This window comes from Plecotus auritus, assembly GCF_963455305.1.
Source record: "Plecotus auritus genome assembly, chromosome: 6".
NCBI classification, from domain to species: Eukaryota; Metazoa; Chordata; class Mammalia; order Chiroptera; family Vespertilionidae; genus Plecotus; species Plecotus auritus.
In genome coordinates, this window is record NC_137773.1 from 160,294,651 (window position 1) to 160,316,839 (window position 22,189).

Sequence of the window (22,189 nt, forward strand, 5' to 3'; positions counted from 1 at the left end):
CAAAACTCTTCCCAACTCTTTGAATATGTAATGTTATGAAATTAAACTCAATCCCTTTACACTATCACATCGAGCATCTCGTTCTTAAGAAAAACTGTTACAACTCCCCTTGTTTCAAACATAGTCACTTATCTGTCTCCCCCCCTGACAAGATTGCAAACTTTCTGGGGGTAAGGATGGGGCTGTGTTTATATTTACCTTGTTCCTAATCCACATGCAGCTTCCTCTGCTTAGCAGTTCCACAGTAAATGCTTCTGAATTGAGCTGGGTCCTTGGCAGCAGTCCCTAAGATCCAGATGCAGAGCATTTTGCTGCCATTCCAGCTGGGAGCCAGCTTCAGAAAAGTCAGATCTCCTTTCCTCCAGGAACCTGTGATCTATGTGGGGAAACGCTTACAATGGTCTTGAACATGACTTGCCAACAGATGAAAAGAAATCCAGTGCCAATAAATACAGCCCATGTGTTCCATAAATGTTGATGGAGTGCTGATAGGTGAGTTTGGAAATCACTTCACTTTGGACGTTAGCTAAAAACTTTCAAAGCTTCTGTGGAGTCCCTAAATCAAGTAGGACACTGGGGCTAGGTTAGAGTTTGTGGGTACGCTACTGTCTCTCTCCCTCACTGGCCTTACAACGTGGCCTCTAACACAGTGGTCCATGAAGCACCCTGCCTGTGATCCTCTATGGAAACATAAACTTTGGGAAGGAAAACTGCTGAAATCACAGAGTGCCATGATCCCATTCACTCCACAGAAATGGCTCAAGCTCTGCTCTGGGCCTGCCACACACCATTGTCATTGTCCTTGAGGAGTTCTCAGGCTAGTGGGGATGGGTGGAGTGGGGGGTGAAGGGGGTCGGGCACACAAACACAGTACCAGTACTTGTTCAGTGCTAGAAACTATGGATTGACACAGACTCCGAGGTGAGTTGGTGAAACTTGTATGGGAGGAACTAAAGTAACCTCATGTGACTAAAACCTGGACAAATCTCTCTTAACCTAATGCCATTCATTAATTGATCCAATGGTTTATTTATTCATGCAACTTTTATTTTACAAGGAACACAGCAAAGCACTACATGAAATATGTGAATGAATGGCTTGTCAGTTGTGACCTTGAGAAGCTGATTGTCTAGTAGGGGAGAAAGGCATGTGAATACTTTTATCTAAATCAGCATAGAGAGATGAAGGAGCATGGGAGAGACACAGAGGCATCCAGGGAGCAGCTGTGTGCTCTTCTACCTAGGGAGGTCTGCAGAGGCTCTGTAGAGATGGTGGTCTTTGACCTGAACCCCGGGCTCACTTCTTGGGGTATTTGTAATTGTAGACAGGAAGCTACTTCAAGCAGAGGATACAAAGGTGAGCAAAGGCAAGGAGGCTAGAAATCTCAGGTATGTGAATAACTTTCTCCTATCATTTGTCCCTGGGAGGAGAAGGAGACAGAGGAAATGACAGCATGCGAAACAGAGGGACTGTGGATGTGGAAGAGGCTGTGACAAAAGGGCTGGGAGCATGGAGAGCAAACTGTGTCTACTTAGCCAGTTTGCCAAAGGCCAGCTCTGCTTAAGAATCTGAAGAGAAAACTGAGATTATTTATGTTCTACTATGAGCAATACATCTGAGGCCAAGAGGAGCTGAGAGTTATTGAGCTAGTTCAAAGCAATCTCGATTATTGAAAATGAATGAAATTGAATTCCGCTTCCTACAGAGTCATTTATTGAGACACAAAAGCAATTAATATTGAAAATAAAATAATTGTGAACTTCTGAACTAAATTACCATGCAGATATAATGTACTGTTTCATCAGTCTTTAAATACTTCATGTATTAGAAAATCATAACACCAGTCTGTGAACCAGGGTCCTCTACATCATTAGCATTTATTCATTCTGCTTTGGCCAGAAGGGGATTCTCGAGAGTAGTAAATTAAAAACCAAGGATTCAGAAATATAATTCCAAATATAAAATTCACAACCATATGGACATTTGGGATTTCAGCTTGTAAATTAATTCTTTCATTTGGTAACATATTTTTAAAAAGCTCAACTTGTAATGTGTTCCATAGTTCATTATGGAACAGCAACAGGAACTTTTGCATTTTATTGAAAATTTGACATTGAAAATTTGAGCACCTGTTGCTAGGTACCATGCATGCATTTGATGAATAAGTCTGCCCTCAACCTCAAGCATCCTGGTGTAACTGATTTATGTACTAAGAGATGTTACATATCTTGTAACCCACTCAAGTCCCGACTTACATCACTTTGTTTTATGAAAACACTACAAGGTCTGTAGCAGGGTTGGTCACCCATTATACTTATTTCTTCCTATTTTGGGAAATGAGCTATCTTTAACTAGGGAACCAATGTAGAGCTTATGATGAGAATTGGAAGAAAATAATTAGGAATATTTGGGAGGGTGAGAGTGGAAATAAAAGGAGGCTAGCAAAGGGACAATATCAAGAAAAGTATCCTGGAGAGTAACTTAGGTCCTCTCATGCTGTAGAGCTCTGGAATTAGTATAGGACATGCCAGAAGCATTGCAAACAGGAGCGAAGGAGCTGGTGTACTTATTCCTCTGATATCTGATGCTTACCCATGAAGAATCAGAGTTTGACTATTAGGAGTGAAAGCACGTTGGGTGCTAATGTGTGGGAAGACGGGAAAGGGGTCTGAGAGGATGTGGACAGTGCCCTGACAGCATCTGCCACATCAGCCATATCAGATATCCCGTGGTTATCATTAAATATGGAAAGATAGTTTAATCTTACCAGACCATGGTGATAGCAAAGAATTTACTATCACCATCCTGGGAAAAATGCCTAATTCTTAGCAGTCTCCATTCAGAGCTTGACATGCATGGAGAGCTTTCAGAGGGGCCAAGAAGTCAATTTCCTAGTGGTCCCTGGCTGGTGACATATACTAGGCACTCTACTAAGTTAGGAAAACAAAGTAGGAGAGGCATGGTAGATAATGTCATTGTGAGAAAGCTTCCAAACTGCTGGGCGTAAGGCAGCAGGGAAGAGGGGGTCTCTGAAGAGCCAGAGATACATCCATCTGAAAGAGTACTGCTTCAAAAATATGTTTGAGTGCACAATTTGACTGACCTGTTTACAACATTGAATGTCTAAAATAAATGACCATATTAACATAAATATGGTTTGGGCATTGAATGTCTAAAATAAATAACCTTCATATTAACATAAATATGGTTTGGGCATTGATTGAAAACTTTCCAGAATATAGAAAGGGAGAATAATGTTAAATTCTCTAGATTCCTGCCATCTCTTTAATGCTTGGGACTCTGCCTCAGAGAAATAGGTGCTTGTAGTAGTAGGTTCCATTGTAATATATAGCCTATACCTGATGATTTCTTTAATACATATATGTATCCCAGGGAAGATCAATTAAACCCTTATTTTGAATGAGAGTTTGCCATCAGCATTTTGGGAGTAAATAATTCTCTTAAGTATTCAATAAAACATAATGTTGTCTGTCTTTAAATATGAAATAAAACGCTGTCTCAATGCAATCCTTCCTTTGCCCCTCCTCAGAATCATTAGAGGGGAAAAATCTCTTTAATGACCAATACCCAACTAATGTCCATGTAAATTGATTGAACGTAGCACTAATCCGCAAGCCTTGAAGTAAACCATACCATGAGTGTATGAGCCTTCATTGTTAGATCTTTGCAAAGTTATATTTTATAGTGGCACTCACCTGTATTAATCCCAGGTGCCATGACATCTTTGGGGTTTTCACAGTGATTCACCATCCATGATCAGGCAGATAATTGAAATGCTAGTTTCTAACCTTTGGGCTAACTATGAATGGTCCCAGGGCTACATTTAAACATTATAAATCTTTCTGCTGGAAATTTCCATGCTTTTTGCATTCAACATGCAAACTAGGTCCTATTGGCAGTTATAAACCAGCAGGGAATAGACATTTTAGGAACCTTTTGCAATAAGCACTCTTGTGTACTGACTGTGACTTAAGATGTTCCATTGTTAAGGAACTTATGGTTATCTCCACAACTTTTCAAATTATGTTTGCGAATGGGAGTTGGGTTTTGATATCCCACTTATTTTCCCCCTCTTAAGGTTTAAAACAAAAATACTTACCTAAAGACTGAATTTTAAATACTTAATCTCTTTGAAAAATTATAAGCAAAACTAAGTACTTAAAATAAAACTTCAATTAATCTGGGTTGGCTTGCTACACTGACTGAATTTGCCAGGTAGTTGAGTAACTTTCCACTTCACTTTTTGCTTTGAAGACTTGGCATAGGAAGGGCTTACTCATTCCTAGATCCTATGGGATGAAAGCAGCTTCAAAGTAAAAATAAGGACTTCTTTTGTTTCAGTTTCTTGACCTTGGAAATATATTTGTGCTTGCTTTTATATTTTAAGAAGATGATGACCTTTTGTTCATTCAGACTCACTAGAGGAAGACTATCCAAATGATGGAGAAAGCTAAACTATCAATTATTTTAAAAGAAATAGAACATTTTTTACTAAGAACAATATCTTAACTACAGGCAATATTTTTACTATGAGCTTGATCATTAAAGTCCTTTTAGAAGGGCTCTTAGAGAAATTGAATGATTGCTTAGATAAGAATGATTTATAAAAAGTTGTTTTGTCTTTATTTTTTAATGTGTTTCTTACACTATTAATTTGCTTTGGAAGCCTGTCTTTATCAGTGATACAAAGATACACTTCTGAACAATTAGCATTATAGTTATATGTGTGTTTTTTTCTGAGTTAAACTATTCCTCTTTGACACCATTCAAACCAGTGTTTAATTATTCACTTCCACTTTGCTCAGGTGGTAAAAAATGTCTTTACAGCATGAACTTCCTGCCCATTAACATTCACCTAAATGACATTGGGGTGCCATTTGGTTAATTACATTTGGAGTTCAAAATTTTGATTATGGCTGATTTATCAGAGGTAATCTCTTAAAGGCATAAAATTAAATAATGGGCAATGCAGGTAAAGAAGATTAACTTTCCCTAAATCATCAGGATTGTCTTGTTTTTCATAAGTATACTGGATGTTGATATAGTACACTTGGCTTTTGTGTTGGGTAGTCTGTGTAAACTCCAAGTGGTTAGGTTCAGGGGATATTATGCCAAGCTTGGGTCATTATAGCTTACAGGAACAAACTTACTGAGCTAATGACGTTTGATTTTAAAATGTTATAAGACTTCACTAGTTTTTTCTTTCATCTAGTCTATTGAACTATTTAATGTGATCTATGCTAAGTGAAGCACAAAGGTAAAACTCATGTTCTCATGGAGTATACAAGTTGAGTGGGTGAGCAAATCCAAACCAAATAAGAAGTTAATGAATACAATTATTACAAGTTGTTTTAAAAAATGTTTGGAAATTAAAGACCTATGTCCTAAGACAGAGAATGAGAGGGTGTGAAGTGATAGATGACTTAATTTATTTTAGAACTATATCTAGACACTTAAGTTATTTTTAGAACTATAATTTACTGCTCCTAAATAATTCTCATGATAATATAATATGTGATCAATGCAAAAAACTTGAAAATTACCAAAAAATCCACCTATAATTTTTTTTCACCAAGTGGTAAGCAGTATTAACATTTTGGCAAACTTGCCCACTTTCTGACATATATATGAATATTCATACATATGCATTTTTACAAGAAATAAAATCTTACTCCACACATTATTATACAGCCATTTTCTACTTTTCAGAATGAACATTTCTCCCAGGACATTTTATATTGTTTTACATTATAATTTTAATGGCTGCATATAATTACAGTTATGTCTTTACCAATCCACCATTTGTGTACATTTCAGTTGTTTACAGTTTTTCACTTATATAAAGAGTGGGATGTCTATCCTTTTTCTTATTTATATGATTTCCTCAGGGAACACTCCTAAAAGTGGAATTGCTTGGTTTAACTCCTGAGACTTTGAATATAGAAGTAGTATCCATCAAAAACAAAAAACAACAACAAAAAAAACCCCACATACTGAATACTTTCACTAGCTAGAAACATGTCCCCTCTCTCCATATGTCACTTTTATTAGGTTATTTTTTCATTTTTAACTTTTATAATTTTAGTAGTCACCAAATGACAACAATAACTATTCTATTTTTTATTTTATGTGAAATTTGAATATACATCTAGAATTGTTTTAAGATTTGCAATTGCTTTTAAAGTAAAACTAGGGACAAAATAAAATGCAGAGTAATTGGGAACTTCTAGAATATGAGCATTCTGAAGACAAAATTGAAGGTGATGCTCTTTACAAAAGCAAGTCAACAAGGTACCAATAAGAACATAAGTAGTAGAATGGGAACAACAACAAAAAAATGTACCGTGTAGTGAAAACAAACTTGGAATCAGGATCAGGAATTTTTGTCCCATGAATCAGTTTGCTGAAATTTCTGATGAGCAATTTATTTTTAAATTGAATTATGAAAATTGGTAGTATGTTAGAATTCCTGAGATTATTCTTTTGAAAGAGATTATAGTGAACCAATGAGAAAAAGATGATAAGTGGAAAATTTTAATTTGTAGGTCCCCTGGCAAACATTTATCCCTATGACTGTTAGTTACCAAATGAAATAATACTAAGAAAATTTAGTGGCTGTATTAAAAACAGTAACAGAACGTAGAATTTTTAGAACTATAATTTACTGTAGAATTAAAAGGAATTTGGAAGATTGTCTAACACAGCTCCTCATTTTACAGGTAAAAGTGAGTACTGCAGAGATGAAGTGATTTGTCCAAGGACCCATACTTGGTGAGTAAAGAAAGAAGAAATAAACAAATTTGAAAAATTAACATAATTAATATCCTGAATGGAGATAGAAAAGAGCTGGGTTTAAGTTTCCCTGATAGCTTTGGGGACAAATGCAGAATTTTTGTACTTGCATAGATGAAGCACTTGAGCAAGGAAAATTTGATCAAATTTATTGTTACCTCAACAAGAGAGACTTATATCATATAGATTCCCTTGAAAGTCATGTTTTCATATTGTTTGCAAAGATTGGGTAGACATGACTATACCAAAATAGTCCTGAGATTTTCTGAGAAAAGATTAACATGCTTGGCATGGAACTTTTGCAATAAAGAAAACACTATAGTTTAATTCATAGTGATTTAAGAAGATGGGAAATTTTTTGAGATAGGAAATCTAATTATAGTGAAAATAAAATTTCACTTACCCATCATTTCCTCCATTATTCATTATATTTTTTATTGGGAAGATAAGTATGTACAAAGAGTAGCAAAAACATTTTAAAGTGTACTAGGAAAAAATAAGGAATTAATGTAATGCTACTTAACTATAAATTTCTCATATTACAATCATATTTTAATTTAACCTTCAAGTGAACCTATTGGGTAAGTTCAATTGGTTATTTTAAAATAGAATTCCTATAGCAGTTCCAAATAACTTTATTGCTTTTTCTAATTCATTTGGAATTTAATGTATTTATTAATGACTTGATAACTTTATTTTCTATTCTACTTGGTGTGGTTATACATTCAGTTGGAAATTTTAATATTTCAACACAGCTTCCTTCTGTTTGGTTTTGTTTAGTGGCTTTTCTTAATTATTAGCTAGCTTTTCATCCAAATTTAAATGTAAAGTGAAATAATTTAATTAACTTATTGTTATAGTTTAACACCAATATATTGATTCATTTAATTTTATATTCCAGAAATCAAAGCATTTCATACTAATTAAATGTTGCTAATAATGACTATGGCATACACGTTAGAGAAAAAAGTGATTCATGTTGTTTTGTTCATTTGTGGGAAAAAGTGTATGAATATGGGCAAGATTTTTTGAAAATGAAAACCTTGTCAAATCTGATATGCAGTGCATCTTTTAATAAAGCTTAAGTAACTAAAACATCATGGCACTAGTTTAGGAATAACGAGATCAGTGAAACAATAGGTTCTAGAAAGAAATCTAAGTATAGGGATTTAATATTGGATAGAAATAGCATTTCAACATAATAGCAAAATAATGGTACAGTCAAGAAGTAGTAAAGAGAAAAAAAGACAACATAAAAATGTCTTTATGGAAAAGAAAAAATTAAAGGTTTTTTCCCAGCAAATAAGGAACATATACATATAGACACATCCATAAGAATAGAGTAAATAATTTAGTGGCGAAATAGACAAATGGTATTTTTACAAGAAAAATCAATGACCAGTAAATAAGATTTAAAAATTGTTCAAGTGTACTAATACTTAAATACAGGTTAAAAATGGATTTTGTGTTTTAGAATTGATAACACTGAACAATGGCGAGGCCATAGGGACATGTGCACTCTCTTCATTATAGGTGGGGATATGAGTGAAATAACTTTTCTTGGAGTAAAATTGACCAATTTTTACTAAAATTCCAATTATAAGCACTGTATGACCCAATTGCCTAACTTCTCAGAAAATATTCTATGAGGTTATTGAAGTTCATAAGCTATATGTTCAAGATGTTCATTGTGCTTTGTTTATGACAGAAAAAAATAATAAAATAGAAAACTGGTTAAATAATTCATAGGAATTCATTATAAGGAAATCTATATGTTTTGTTAAAATGCAGTAAATCTATGTCAGATGACATGAAAATATGTCAATGGTGATTGAGAAATGCAAGTTATATGTTTTTGTTAAAAATAACACTATAATTATAAAAAACTAGAGGCTCAGTGCACGAAATTCATGCATGGGTAGGGTCCCTAGGCCTGGCCAGCAATCAGGGCTGATTGCGGCCTTCTGGCTGCTAGCCAGGGCCTTCGTTTCCTGGCTGCCAGCCAGAACCTTCATTCCCTGGCTGCTGGCTGCCGGCTGCTGGCCAAGGCCTTCCTTCATTCTGCGCTGCCCCTGGTGGTCAGTGCATGTCATAGTGAGTGATCGAACTCCCCATCTCCTGGTCGAACTCCCGAGGGAACACTTTGCATATAGCCTTTTATATATATAGATACTTGTCTCTGGGTTTAGAATTGGAAGAGTAGGTAGGTTATCTATTTTATCCTTTATTATTTTAATGTATTCTGATTATAGGTGCTTTTTACTTGTTATTTGATTTTGAAATATATAATTAGCATATAGACATGGAAAAAAAACAGAAAAGTGAAAGTAGAACAATAAAAATAGTAGACAAGAAATCTATTTTATTCTTGTGCTACCTAACTACAAAATTACTTTGTTATATAAACTTGAAATGAAGTATTAATCAAAAGTGCATATCTTCCAGAAATTACATTCCTAGGTATACACACAAGAAAAATGAAAATAGATGTCTGCACAGAACTTGTATTACTTATAATATACAAAGTGTGGGAAAAAAAGCAGATTTTTACCAACTGATGAATAGATAAATAAAATTTGGTATATCTGTATAATGAAATATTACTTAGTAAAAAGAAATAATGTACCAATGCATACTATAAGCTGGCTAAATCTTGAAAACACTGTGTTAAATGAAAGTAGCCATTCCCAAAGAACATAAGTTATTCCACTAATATAAAATGTTTAAGATATGTACATACAGAGAGAGAAAATAGATTATTGGTTGCCTAAGACAGGCTGGGAAAGATAAGATAAAGAGTTATTGCTTTTGGGATTTCTTTTGGGGAGATGAAAATTTTCTAAAATTAGGTCATGCTGATGGTTGTACAACTCTGAATATACTACAACCATTGAATTATACACTTTAAATAGATGAATTTTATGGTATATGAATTATCTATAATAATAAAAGCATAATATGTTAATTATACCGGACATCATTCCAGACGAAGCCAGGGCTGCGAGGGAAGCCCAGGTCCCGGGTGCCTGCCGGTGGCTGGAGGGAAGCCGGTGCCGGCAGCTGGGGGAAGGAAGGCCTACTCTTGCACGAATTTCATGCATCGGGCCTCTAATATCTCAATAAAGATTCTTAAAAGTACACATTTTCGACACTGGAAATAAGGAGACTTTAGGACATGCAACTCATAGAGTCCATGGAACTTTCCTTTGGATTTTTAGACAACAAAACAAGAGATTGTAAATTAGGACAATTTCTGAGATGGCTTCTTAGAGATAGGGAGTAATAAAGATTATCAGTACTTTAGTAGTCTGGAGTTGAGTCTGAAAATGTAACATACCCTTTTAGTAGTTACGGAAGTTTTCCTAGCAAATGGGATCTACACCAGTGGTGGTACCAGTGATGATTTAAATCATATTAAATTATATAGTGAGGAAATTCTTTTATTCCCCTTACAACTTTGGATTATCTTGGTAACAGAGGGTATTTGATGGTTTCCCATTGTCTATAGCTTTTTTTTTTTTTTTAAAGAGACCAGTCCTGAGACAGCACTATCCTTAGGCCACCCCATCTAGCAGGGCTCATTCACATTGTTTGTTTTCATCCTTTTTATTTATATAATTTATTGTTTATTTGAGTTAAGTGAAGCTGATTTATCATTTCAGAGCATTATAACTTGCCCAATATAAACACATTTATTCAAGTACAACACATACAAAATGTGCTGACCTAAATAGAAATAATAAGAATGAAAGTTGTTTGTCTAGTTAGGCAAGATTCATGCTGGTGGAATGTGAATAACTGTAATTTAAGAAGAACTTTCAGACTATAGCAGTCATACAATTTTGGCACTTCAGGGACCTGTAGACCATTTGGTTCAAGACATTTGTTCGACAAATGAGGTAACATAGACCATAGAAGGTTGGGGCCTTGAACAGAGTCACATTTTCAGACCCAGTTTTAAGGTAAGAGAAGCACTGGTAACTCCTTTTACCCCACATCACTAACAGGGAATCCCAGGAGGTGTGGTTTAGCTCAGCTGCACCAGAATTTATTCCTCTATGATTTAGGGAGACTCAATTAGGGAAGACTGTGATCACCAAATGCCGAGTTACAATCTCCCCATTTCTGATTGCAGTTGAGTGTTCTTGAACTTTTGTTGTCAGGGACAGACAGAGAGTAGAGAGAAGGGATTAGGAAAAGGCAGGAGGGGGAGGAAGGGCAGACCTATCCTGCCTTTTTGTAAAATGCCAAACCTAATTTCAATGATTGCTTTAGTGATATAACGATAACCAAGATTAAAGCAAGCAAGCACCCACTTTAGGTTATGAGAGCTGAAATTTTAGATTTCATTATAAGATTGCCATTTCAACAAAATAGTAATATGATGGCAATGGATTTTCATTTTTTTCTCCATTTCTGTTGAAACAGTCTCATAAATATCCTTAGATACAAAGGAGATCTCTCAATTCCACAAGAGCTTGCGAGCTCTATTTTATCCTATGCTGATTTATCTCCAAAATATCTTTTTGATGTACAGCTTCAATATTCTTGCCAATGTCCATGACATCAGCAATCGAAAATGGCATTATTTTTAGGGTTGTTTTATTTTTACATATAGTTGTATGTTATCAGAAAAAGTGCGGGGAACGCCTGCTTTGTGCTCACTCACTGAAACATCTCCCTACTGTTAGAAAGGGAGTTTATGGCTCATGTAGCTAATTTTTCCAAGAGGGGGGGAAGTAGTATCCATGAAAAGAGGCAACTTTACCTAGTGCTACTGGGTAAAATGAACATAAGGCACAGAGAAGGAAACTAGTACCTTTACCTATTAATATTTCTTATACTAGGAGAAAGTGTTTTTCCAAATTATATTTTAGGAAACTGAGGTTCTCAGGCCACATAGGTAGAAAGTGACAGAGCTCTGCATCTCTCTAACCCTCTACACTCCCAGGTCCACAAACTGAACTTGAGACCATGTTCAAGTGGGCCAGCCTTCCCAGGCCTCAGTAATGAATATTTTACCCAGTGAGGCTGTTAGCTACAAAGATAGTGATTAAATGTCATGATCAATGAGGTTCATTTAGTTGAAGAACATAGGAAAGCATAAATTGGTTAGGTACAGACCTGACTGGTTTGGCTCAGTGGATAGAATGTCGGGCTGCGGACAAGGGTCCCAGGTTCGATTCCAGTCAAGGGCATGTACTTTGGTTGCGTGCACATCCCCAGTGGGGGGTGTGCAGGAGGCAGCTGATCGATGTTTCTCTCTCATCGATGTTTCTGACTCTCTGTCCCTCTCCCTTCTTCTCTGTAAAAAAAATCAATAAAATATATAGAAAAAAAATTTGGTTAGGTACACTTGATTTTAACTAATATTCTAGCACTTTTCTCTTTTTTTAATTTCTAAAGTTCAAGCCTACATTACTGTGAAGTCTCTTTAAGTTATTATTTTAGTTATTAAAATCCCTTGCAAAGAATCTAAAATTCACCTGGTTTGCATATAATTCCTTTCTGTGTCAAATAGTGCTTTAGTAAAACTTTAACTCTGAAATATTGGCATTAAAGAATTAGTTATTGGCTTAGTAATTATGCTTTTCCTCTAGACAGTCCATTTAAAAAGAAATCAATGTATTTTTATATTCAAAGAATGATGTTAAACTAATGTAATAAAATAAGCAGCGAATCTCTGAAGTATACAAGCAACACTAGGTGTAAATAGTATTGATAGTGTTATACTGACTCAAACATTATAGAAGTATTTTCACTAGATGTGCCACATCTTCTAGTGAAGTTTTCTGTTGCTATCTTAAATAATTAAAGGGTAACATGCAAATTGTCCCCTCGACCGGGAGTTCAACCAAGGTTTGACCAGAGGGCAGGGCAGGCCTGCCAACCACCTGGGGCCTCTCCCCCTGGCTGGCCCCGCCCCTGATCACCTCTCCTGATCAGGGGTGGGGCCAGCCCACCAACCATCCCCAGTCTTTCCCCCTGGCCAGCCTGGCCCAATCGGCCCTGATTGGGGCAGTCCGGCCAGAACCCACCTGTGCACAAATTTGTGCACTGGGCCTCTAGTACTCATAATAAAGTACCAACTATGACCAAGATATAGACATGAGCATGACCAGAATCCATGGCTACCTTCCTTATCACAAAGGTCTCTTAAGTAAATGTGTAGTTATCAAATTGTGTAGATGGTATTAGGTACCATATCTGAGAATCTAAGATCTTAATGCCTTACATAACCCAGCCAAACATGAAAAATAAATCAGTGGGCTACTTAATGGATGGAAGGCATTGGCTACTTCATTCCTAAAAAAGGAACAACTCAAGGTTACCATGATTTTAACACTTTGATGGCCCTTGAGATTGTTCTGTAGAATCACTCTTTTACCATGAAAGGAAGAATTTGGTACTGTTTTCCTCTGTGATCCATTAACTAGTGCAGAAATGTGCCCTACCCCCATTCTCAACAGAATACAACAGTCGGAAAATCATACAGTGCCTACATATGGAATAAGCAGGTTTTTTTTCTGAAGGACTCCATGGTTCCCATATTACTGTGGTATCTAAAGAAGCTGCTGCCTTTTAATTTTAATGTGAGAGATGTAATTTCCCTGTTGTTTTCCAAGGCTGTCAGATAATAGACAAATTGCCTTTGATAAAACACGCTTTCAACTTCTCCAATGTAATATTCAATTTTCATTTTCATAAGGGGTTACTTTAATGGCTTGAATTGGTTGCCTAGGATGTCAGTGCCTAGCACTCATCAGTAAAGCTTATAGTATGAGTTATAATTAAGAAGGGCATATGTTACTATCACATTTATTATTTTCAAATACTTCTCTATGCTCATTCTTGAAAATCAGGAGTGACAAGCAATTTGAAGAAATAATTTCTCTTTGCTCTCTTTTTCCCTAAAAGTCACTTAGAAACAAGCAATTTGGGCATCTGTTTATTAAAGAATTTGAGCAATACTGTTTATTGAAGAAAGGTGTGTTCTAACTCCTGGAATTCCAACTCCTAGAATTCCTGCTAGTAGTTTCTATTCCCTTTTAATTTCACTATCGTGTGTGTGTGTGTGTGTGTGTGTGTGTGTGTGTTCATGTGTTCATACACATACTTTCCTCTCTCTTGCCCTATAAAAACACAAAGCAGACCTCAAAAAAAACACTTTATTTTTTTTTAAATTCGCAATTATAAAGGTAGCATATATCCAGTGTAAAAAATTGGTAATATAGAAAAACAGAAAAAAATTAAAATTGTCAAATCCCATGTGTACTTCTTTTTTATAATCTTATTTAAACCTCTCATAATTAACAGATTATCATCTGAGCCTGGCCAGTGTGGTTCAGGGGTTGAGCATCAACCTATGAACCAGGAGGTCATGGTTCAATTCATGGTCAGGGCACATACCTGGGTTGCAGGCTCGATCCCCAGTGTGGAGCATGCAGGAGGCAGCTGATCAATGGTTCTCTCTTATCATTGATGTTCCTATCTCTCTCTCCCTCTCCCTTCTTTCTCTGAAATCAATAAAAATTTATTTTAAAAAAAAGGAGATTATGTGTATCTGCTTGAGGGCTTAATTACATGTGGGAAGTAGTTCTATTAGTATCTTTGTTCAGCTGTTTGGTCATGTATGCACCATGCCCATGCAGAGTGACCAGCACCCCCGTATATGTGATTCTGCTGCACATGCTGCCCACAAGCCCTGTCCCAATTTCAGTCAACAGCTGAGCAAATGGTGAACCCATAGTACATGCCACATTAAATAAAGACACACAGATGAATAATGTACAGGTCCTTACTGACAGGTATAGACAGACACGTACTCACTGAGTAAGCACCCCAGCAAGTGCCTGCCTGGGAGAGTCAGGCACTCCACATGGGTTGTACAGGAAGAAGTGTACCTGCAGAACAAAATTTAAATCTTCTTAGTTTATTATAGGTAGTTGAAGCCAGAGGTTGAATGGAATTGCCCCTAAGAGAATATGGAGAAGAGAAGTAAGCACAGGACAGAATCTTGGAGAAATCATAATATTTAGTGGTTGGCAAAAGGAGATAAGCTTGCAGAAGAGATTGAAAAGAAGCAACCAGAAAGCTTATTGGAAAATCAGAGTATATGGAATGTAGTAGGCACAAAAAGAGAATGTTGCAAGTTGGAGGAAGTTGTTCATTGGATCAAATGCTATTTGTTGATAATAATGTCTGAAAGATACTTATTGGGTTTACCACCACAAATGTTATTGGTGACACTGATGAGAGCTGTTTTAGGACATGATATAGATAAGAAAGAACAGACAGAAGTGGATTCAGAGGTTTTGGTAATATTTTTAAATGACTTGTATCACATTTTAACATTTAATGTAATTATTTGATGTGCAGCTCTGGTGTTTTCATTATTTAAAATGTGTGTTCCTCATGTGTATTGACTATGCTTTAACTTTGATGACCCTAGTCATAGTACCATACCTATTCTCTAAAAAGTGCTTAATAAATATTTGAATGATGGGTAAATCTGTCATAAACCTATACCTCCTAGACTTACTCTGCCATTTCCTTCTGGTCTTTGATTCCTTCCTTCTCCTGACTTTCTGCATTTGATGGGTTGTCAGGTGATATCAATTCTTCTGCAACATCTCTCTGTGTTACAATTTTTGGCTAGGGACAAATGAACATTCCTTTCTTCATGAAATTAAATCTTCAATTAATTAAAGTTTAACATATGTAAATCCCCTCCTACTTCCCTCCCCTCTCTTCCTCTGTGTGAGTGTATGTCCCCAGCCTTCTCCTCTGCCTCTTAACTCTACTTCTTCCCTCTCCATCTCTCTCCCCCATCTCCGCGTCTTCCTAAGACTTCAAGCACCATTATGAACCAAAACATGTAAGTTGTAGAAGTACAAAAAAAAAATTACTAATCACCACACTTGTCCTACAAAGAGATATTGAAAGATAGCTTGAGGAAGAAAACAATAGATTTACATAAGAACTAAGAACACATATTAAAGAGGTAAAATTTGAGAAATACTTAAGTTGAAACATAAAAACTCAGCTGACTGAAGGAAGAAAATTCTATGAGTCTGTCAACTTCTCCTTTGATTAATGACATCAAGAGTAAATTCACAGAAGATGGGTAGTGGGGAATTAGCTATTGCTTTCATTATTGTATCCAGCATGATGTTTGAATCCTTAGATACCCATGAACTAAAAGGACGGGACTGAGTTTATATGTCCTGTGGTGCAGTCCTCCAGCACAGAGCACCGGCTGGGCTGCTGAAGGATGGATCTGATTGAGACAGGAAACGCCATCCATAATGGAGGCCTCATCTATAGTGATGGTGCGCCTTCACCTCCTGCGATGCTCAGGGGAGGAGCGGCTTATCTTCAGGATGGCCAATTCTTTATGGTTAGTATCAGAAATGAGCCTATCAATCAGCCACATGAGACTTTTAAAGGGGCACCAGGGCCATAAACTTTATGAAAAAGGCTAGAGATTGCATTCAGCCCTCAAGCAGATACACAATTACCCTAAACCCAGTTCAGGGCAGGGAGACTAAATCTTCTTTAAAAAAAAAAAAAAAAGTGAAGACTTCCACACTCATCATGGCTTTTAGAAGCTAAGAGATAGGAGATAACAGTTGTCAGACAAATCTTTCCTCCTATGTCTATACAGAAAAATGAATAATTAGAAGGGCAAGGAAGGAAAGAAATGGTAGAAAAAGAAAAGAAGAGAAGCAATTGGCCCTGAGTGCGGAGGAGAAAAAGAAGACTGGAGAGAGGTTTTATGGAATCTGTAAAGACTTGCCTGCTTATGAGATAAACTCATTGATATTGAGGGGTCTTGAAAAATCCCATTGATTTATCCACTGTAGGCAGAAGTTAGAGAAAATCTCATTTTCATGAGCTTTCTTTTCTATCACTCTTTTCCCCAGTGACACAGAAAGTAAACCTTTTCTAAGGGCTTTCCCAGACAGTTTGACATTTTGTTGAATTAACTGGTATATATTGTACCAAATTTATCGGCTGTATCTTTCTATCCAAGCAAGGAATGATGTTATATTGAATAGAGTTCTTAGGGCACCAAGAGAACTCTGGGAACTTCCCAGAGTGATCTTACTTCTGAAGTCCTCCTGTCTGCCTCAAATTCCCCCGTGGCTCACTCCCTATCTACCTGGATATAAAATGGTGAGGAGATGCTAAATCTTTTGGGATTTTTTGTAACACCCTAGATCTGTCCCCCGAGGCTCCATGTATGTGTATGTGTGTGTGTATTTATATATTTATATTTATATACATATAAATATATATATATAAATGTATATGTGTATATATGTATATATAGTATATATACTGTTAAAATTGTTATAATATTTTATATTATGTATATATTGTTAATATTTTATCTGGCTGATGTCATGAACATCTGAAATATTTGGAAAAAGGTGTAAGAAGGGAAAGTTAGATGAGTAATGAGGCATCATTTTGCTGGAACAACTGAGTCTGTTTTGACCCTTTAGGGGCAAATATTTCATACATAAATGTTGAGTCACAAAATCAATAGAACATTTTGTGATGTGGCTTCCATTTAGGAAGTCCGTGTCACTCAACTCCTGGTAATGACTCAGTGAGGCAGAGTGTGACTATAGTTTCCTAGGGTTGCTGGAACAAAGTTTTACCATATGGGTGGCTTAAAACAACAGAAATGTACCATCTCACAGTTCTGGAGGCTAGAATTCTAAAATTAAGATGTCAGTAGGACCATGCTGAGATGTATAGAGGCACATCCTTTCTTGGACTCTTCCTATTCTGACTGTTTGCTGACAATCTTTGGCCTGCTGCCACATAACTGTAATCTCTACCTTGACCATAATGTGGCATTCTTTGTGTCTCTCTGTTTTCACATGGGTGTCTTCTTAAAAAACATCAGTCATTTTAGATTAGGGGCCTACACTACTCCACTATAGTCTCAACTTAATGAATTACATCTTCAATGACCTTAGTTCTAAATAAGGTCACATTTGGAGATTAGCCTCCTTTTCTTTTTTCTTTTCTTGAAGGGTAGGGAAACAATTCAACCCATAACAATGACTCCAAGTGATGTTGGTCTGAAGTCTTAATTGAATAGTCTTAAAGAAATATTTCCAATTTGATACAATACACACTTAACTAGAAATCATTGCTATCAAAGTCTGTGCTAGATGCTGTCTGAGTTAAGATGATCAGAATCAGAGCCCACCCACCGCATTTCCATCAAACTTCCAAGAACCTCTATGTACCTGTGTATAGCAGTATCCCATTATTAAAGATCTCTCAGATGAAGATATAATTATATAAACATTTTATACATACAATATACAGGACACAGAGGATATAATAATGGTTAATAATCAGTATAGCTAATATTTACAGAGCATAAAATATTTGCCAGCACAATTCTAAGTGCTTTATATTTATTTAACCCTCACAACAATTCTATGTTGAGTACAAGGCAGGTCAAGCCCTTTCCTTATAGAACTTACATCCTCAATGTTTGTTTTCTAGTCCCAGTAGGCCTGAAGCATTTCATCTGTAGACTGAGATAAAAGTGAGCTCCATGGCCCTAACCGGTTTAGCTCAGTGGATAGAGTGTCAACTTGCAGACTCAAGGGTCCCAGGTTCGATTCCGGTCAAGGGCATGTACCTTGCTTGCAGGCACATAACCAGTAGGAAGTGTGCAAGAGGCAGCTGATCGATGTTTCTCTCTCATCGATGTTTCTAATTCTCTATCCCTCCCCCTTCCTCTCTGTAAAAAATCAATAAAATACATATTTTTTAAAAAGTGAGCTCCATGGTTGTCTCCTACTCCAACATATCCAATGTACTAGAATTGTTGTTTTTATTGCCTTGTTGCTGCTGTTTTGGGAAAAGGTAAGAACTGGACGGTTTTAGCATTTAAAACATAGCTGGAATAGATTTCACTCAGGATCTTCTTTGCCCTCAGTCGACATTTACCAGACCGAGTCCACCATGTTTGTTTAAAATCTTGTGTGCCATTGACAGGGATGAGTATAAAATAGAGTCACTAAAATATAAAATTATGACCATTTAAAAGTAAGTTCCATGCCACCTAGAATTGTTATCTGTTCACTGCTATTTCTGTAGTACCCAAAAGAGTAGCTGGCCCATTAGGAGATAAATATTCGTAGAATGAGTGGATGAGAACAATAGCAGACAATCTCAACCCAAAGCTGAATCAAGGCAGGGAGAACAGAAGGTGTTACTGGCTTTTGGTTGTTACAAACACTCTATTTTGGCTATAAAATTTAAAATATGTATTATATTACTTTGGATATACTGATCTGAGACTTTGCTGAAGCAAAGCCACATGAGAAAGTGAAGCAATATGCCTTTTCCTCTACTCCCAACCCAACACTTACTAATCCAAATGCCCTGTCTGACCTAAGTGGTTGCTGTGTGGCATTTCTGCTTGAAACTCCTTCATGCCAAATGAGGAAAACATAAACATGAAAATGCTTCATTGCAACTTTAGTTATTTCCATTTCTTTTCAGACCATAAGCTTGCATCCTTTTTGGTGACAATATAACCCATGGACTTTGAGGGATAATAATAATAAATTATGAAATGCTAATGTCTGACATGATTAAAAAAGATAAAAGTTTCAAATTAGAAATTATATTAGGGAAGAAACTCTGGTCTTGCAGTATAAGGAGAGGCATTTCTGAAATTCACTTTTTAGCCTAAAGTGGTGAAAAATAAATGGTGGGATATGCTATTTTCAAGACAAATCATGCTAGGAGTGGCAGGCACTATTTGGGGAATTCATGTGGAGCACAGACAGGAGAAGCTGTGTCTGCTACCTTTGCCCTATAGCTGCTCTTCTCTGGAAAAAGTCTGGTTTGTGTGTTGACCTTTCCTAGTAGAAGGCTACATGATGGTTTTGTGCCAAATATTCCCTGTGGTTTTCTGATCTTTCCCAGTGCCCCCATTGCCTCAAAAGTTTGCAAATTTAAATATGTTTAATTATAAAATCTGGAAAAATAAGTTATTTTAGCAACTGAGACACTAAAGTGTCCAGTTTATCATATCACCTCAGAAGAATAAAAATATTTTTTAAAAGAGGAGGTAAGGCCCAGCAAGTGTGGCTCAGTGGTTGAGCATCAACCCATGAGCTAACAGCCGTGGGCAAACTACAGCCCGCGGGCCGGATCCGGCCCGTTCAGCTGTTCTATCCGGCCCGCGGAGCCAAAAGAGTGGAGGGTTCTCTTGCTCTTCCCTCCGCTCCTTTACTTTGAATTTATATTAGTTCACACAAACACTCCATCCATGCTTTTGTTCCGGCCCTCCGGTCCAGTTTAAGAACCCATTGTGGCCCTCGAGTCAAAAAGTTTGCCCACCCCTGAGAGGTCACTGGTTCGATTCCTGGTCAGGGCACATGCCAGGTTTGCTAGTTTGATCCCCAATAGGGGGTGTGCAGAAGGCAGCCAATCCATGATGTTTCTCTCGTTGATGTTTCTATCTCTCTGTCTTTCTCTCTCTCTAAAAATCATTAAAAATGTATTTTAAACAAAGAAAAAGAGGAGCTAAGGACCCACTTTGGAGAACCAGGGGCTTCCTGTGAAGGCTAGATGCTATGAAGACCCAGTGCTGTGTGTTGGTAAATGAGAGTTCAGCCTGGAGCCCCATAGACCCGCAGAACAGCCAGTCATTGGCGTGTGAGCCTACAAAGATCTGAAATATGAAATAATGAATGTTCCCATTCAGAAGTAAGCATTCATTTCTGTGGAGTGTACTTCATGGTGATAAGGTTTTGTAACATCCCAAGATTCCTGTATTATTTTAAGAAGATTATGGATTTGCAAATGCAAAGAATGGGGCTGGGGGACAAATATCATTTGGTGGCCAACATGTTGATAACAGGCACCTTCTTTTTTAGGGGCCCAGTTCAGCAGGTATAGAAATTACTTCTAGTAGCTAATAAGGGGGTTCATCTTTTTTTTTAAATTAAATTTATTGGGATGACATTGGCTAATAAGATTATATAGATTTCAAGTGTACCATTCTATGATACATTATCTGTATATTGTATTGTGTGCCTACCACTCAAAGTCAAATCTTTTTGTCACCACATATCTGATTCCCTTTGCCGTTTACTGTCCTCCCACTCACATTCTCTCTGGCAACTACCATTCTGTTGTCTGTATATATAAGGTTCAGTACTATCTGCAGTGTTAGACATCTAGTGGAGGTCTTAGAATGTATCCCCCAAGGATAAGAGGGACTACTATAATGACCTGTCTTTTTCCTGCCTTTTGAATATTGCTATTCCTTCTCCTAAAAGAGTGGTAGGAACACCTGAATAACTAAGATACTCCAGGACAAGAATTCCTAAGTCACACATCTATAGGAACCAGGCAAATGATGTACATATCTGAAATGATCTGGGAATAATGGAAAGGGAATGCCACAGCCAAAACAAATCAGAAAAGGTATGTGCATTATAAAGGGGGAGCAGGACTGCTGCTAGGTGAGAATGTGGGGCCCATTGTTGCCAGAATGTGCTGACATTTCTCTCCCCTCTCTCAGTATGTGTGATCACTCAAGCTTAACATAGCGTTCAGCTCATCAGTTTTTAATCTTTATCTTCGAATGTTGTTCCAAGGATCCACCTCAGAACACTTGCACTGAAAGAGAGTAAAAGCCGTTCGGAATAGGTTCCATGGTCAGAACCATTTAAAAAGCAACAGGTTAAACAGAGGTCACTGGTTTCTTGACTGCAGGGCTATTCAGAACCTTAAATGTGTTACAAAGTGAATTTCCAAACTCATCTGACCCCTTTCTGTGGATACCTTATCAAAGTACTATGGATGGCCATGTAGTAATTCACTTAGCAGTAAATAATATGAGTGAAAATCCAAGGGGAACAGATGTTGAAAACAAACAAGTAGCCTAGCTAAAATAAGAATGCTTGTAAGTGACCTTGACAACTTAGAGCCCAGCATTTCAATGTATGAAGTAGAAGTGGGAAACAATTGTGATTTTTTCCCCCAATCAGCTACCTTGTGAATTAGACTTTCTTATAACTCATGTACTTTTTAATTTTAAATTGAGAGTGAGACCAGAGATGACAAAGGAAGCCTATTCTATAAAACAATTTATTCCTCAGTACATGACAAGAACTTGACTTCTAAAATTCATGCAACAAATATTTCTCACACACCTACTATGTGCCAGGCAACATGTCAGGCACTAAACAGAGTCTGGAATTGAGTTACTGGTATAGCTAATTCCAGTTCTAACCTAAAGCCAGGGATCAAATTAAAATGTACATTTTAGTTCATAATTTATCAGAATGGAAAACTGCTAACAGCAAATAAAGAAAAA

General features: G+C 36.8%; 1 protein-coding gene across 2 annotated transcripts in view; it reads left to right on the forward strand.

Moving 5' to 3' along the window:
• The window catches only part of RARB (retinoic acid receptor beta), a 728,677-nt gene that overhangs the window by 191,864 nt on the left and 514,624 nt on the right, over positions 1-22,189 (forward strand). For both annotated transcript variants that reach the window (XM_080674944.1, XM_080674948.1), the window contains exon 3: positions 6,741-6,792. The gene's annotated coding sequence lies outside the window, so the exon portion shown is untranslated. The remainder of the gene's footprint in view (positions 1-6,740; positions 6,793-22,189) is intronic.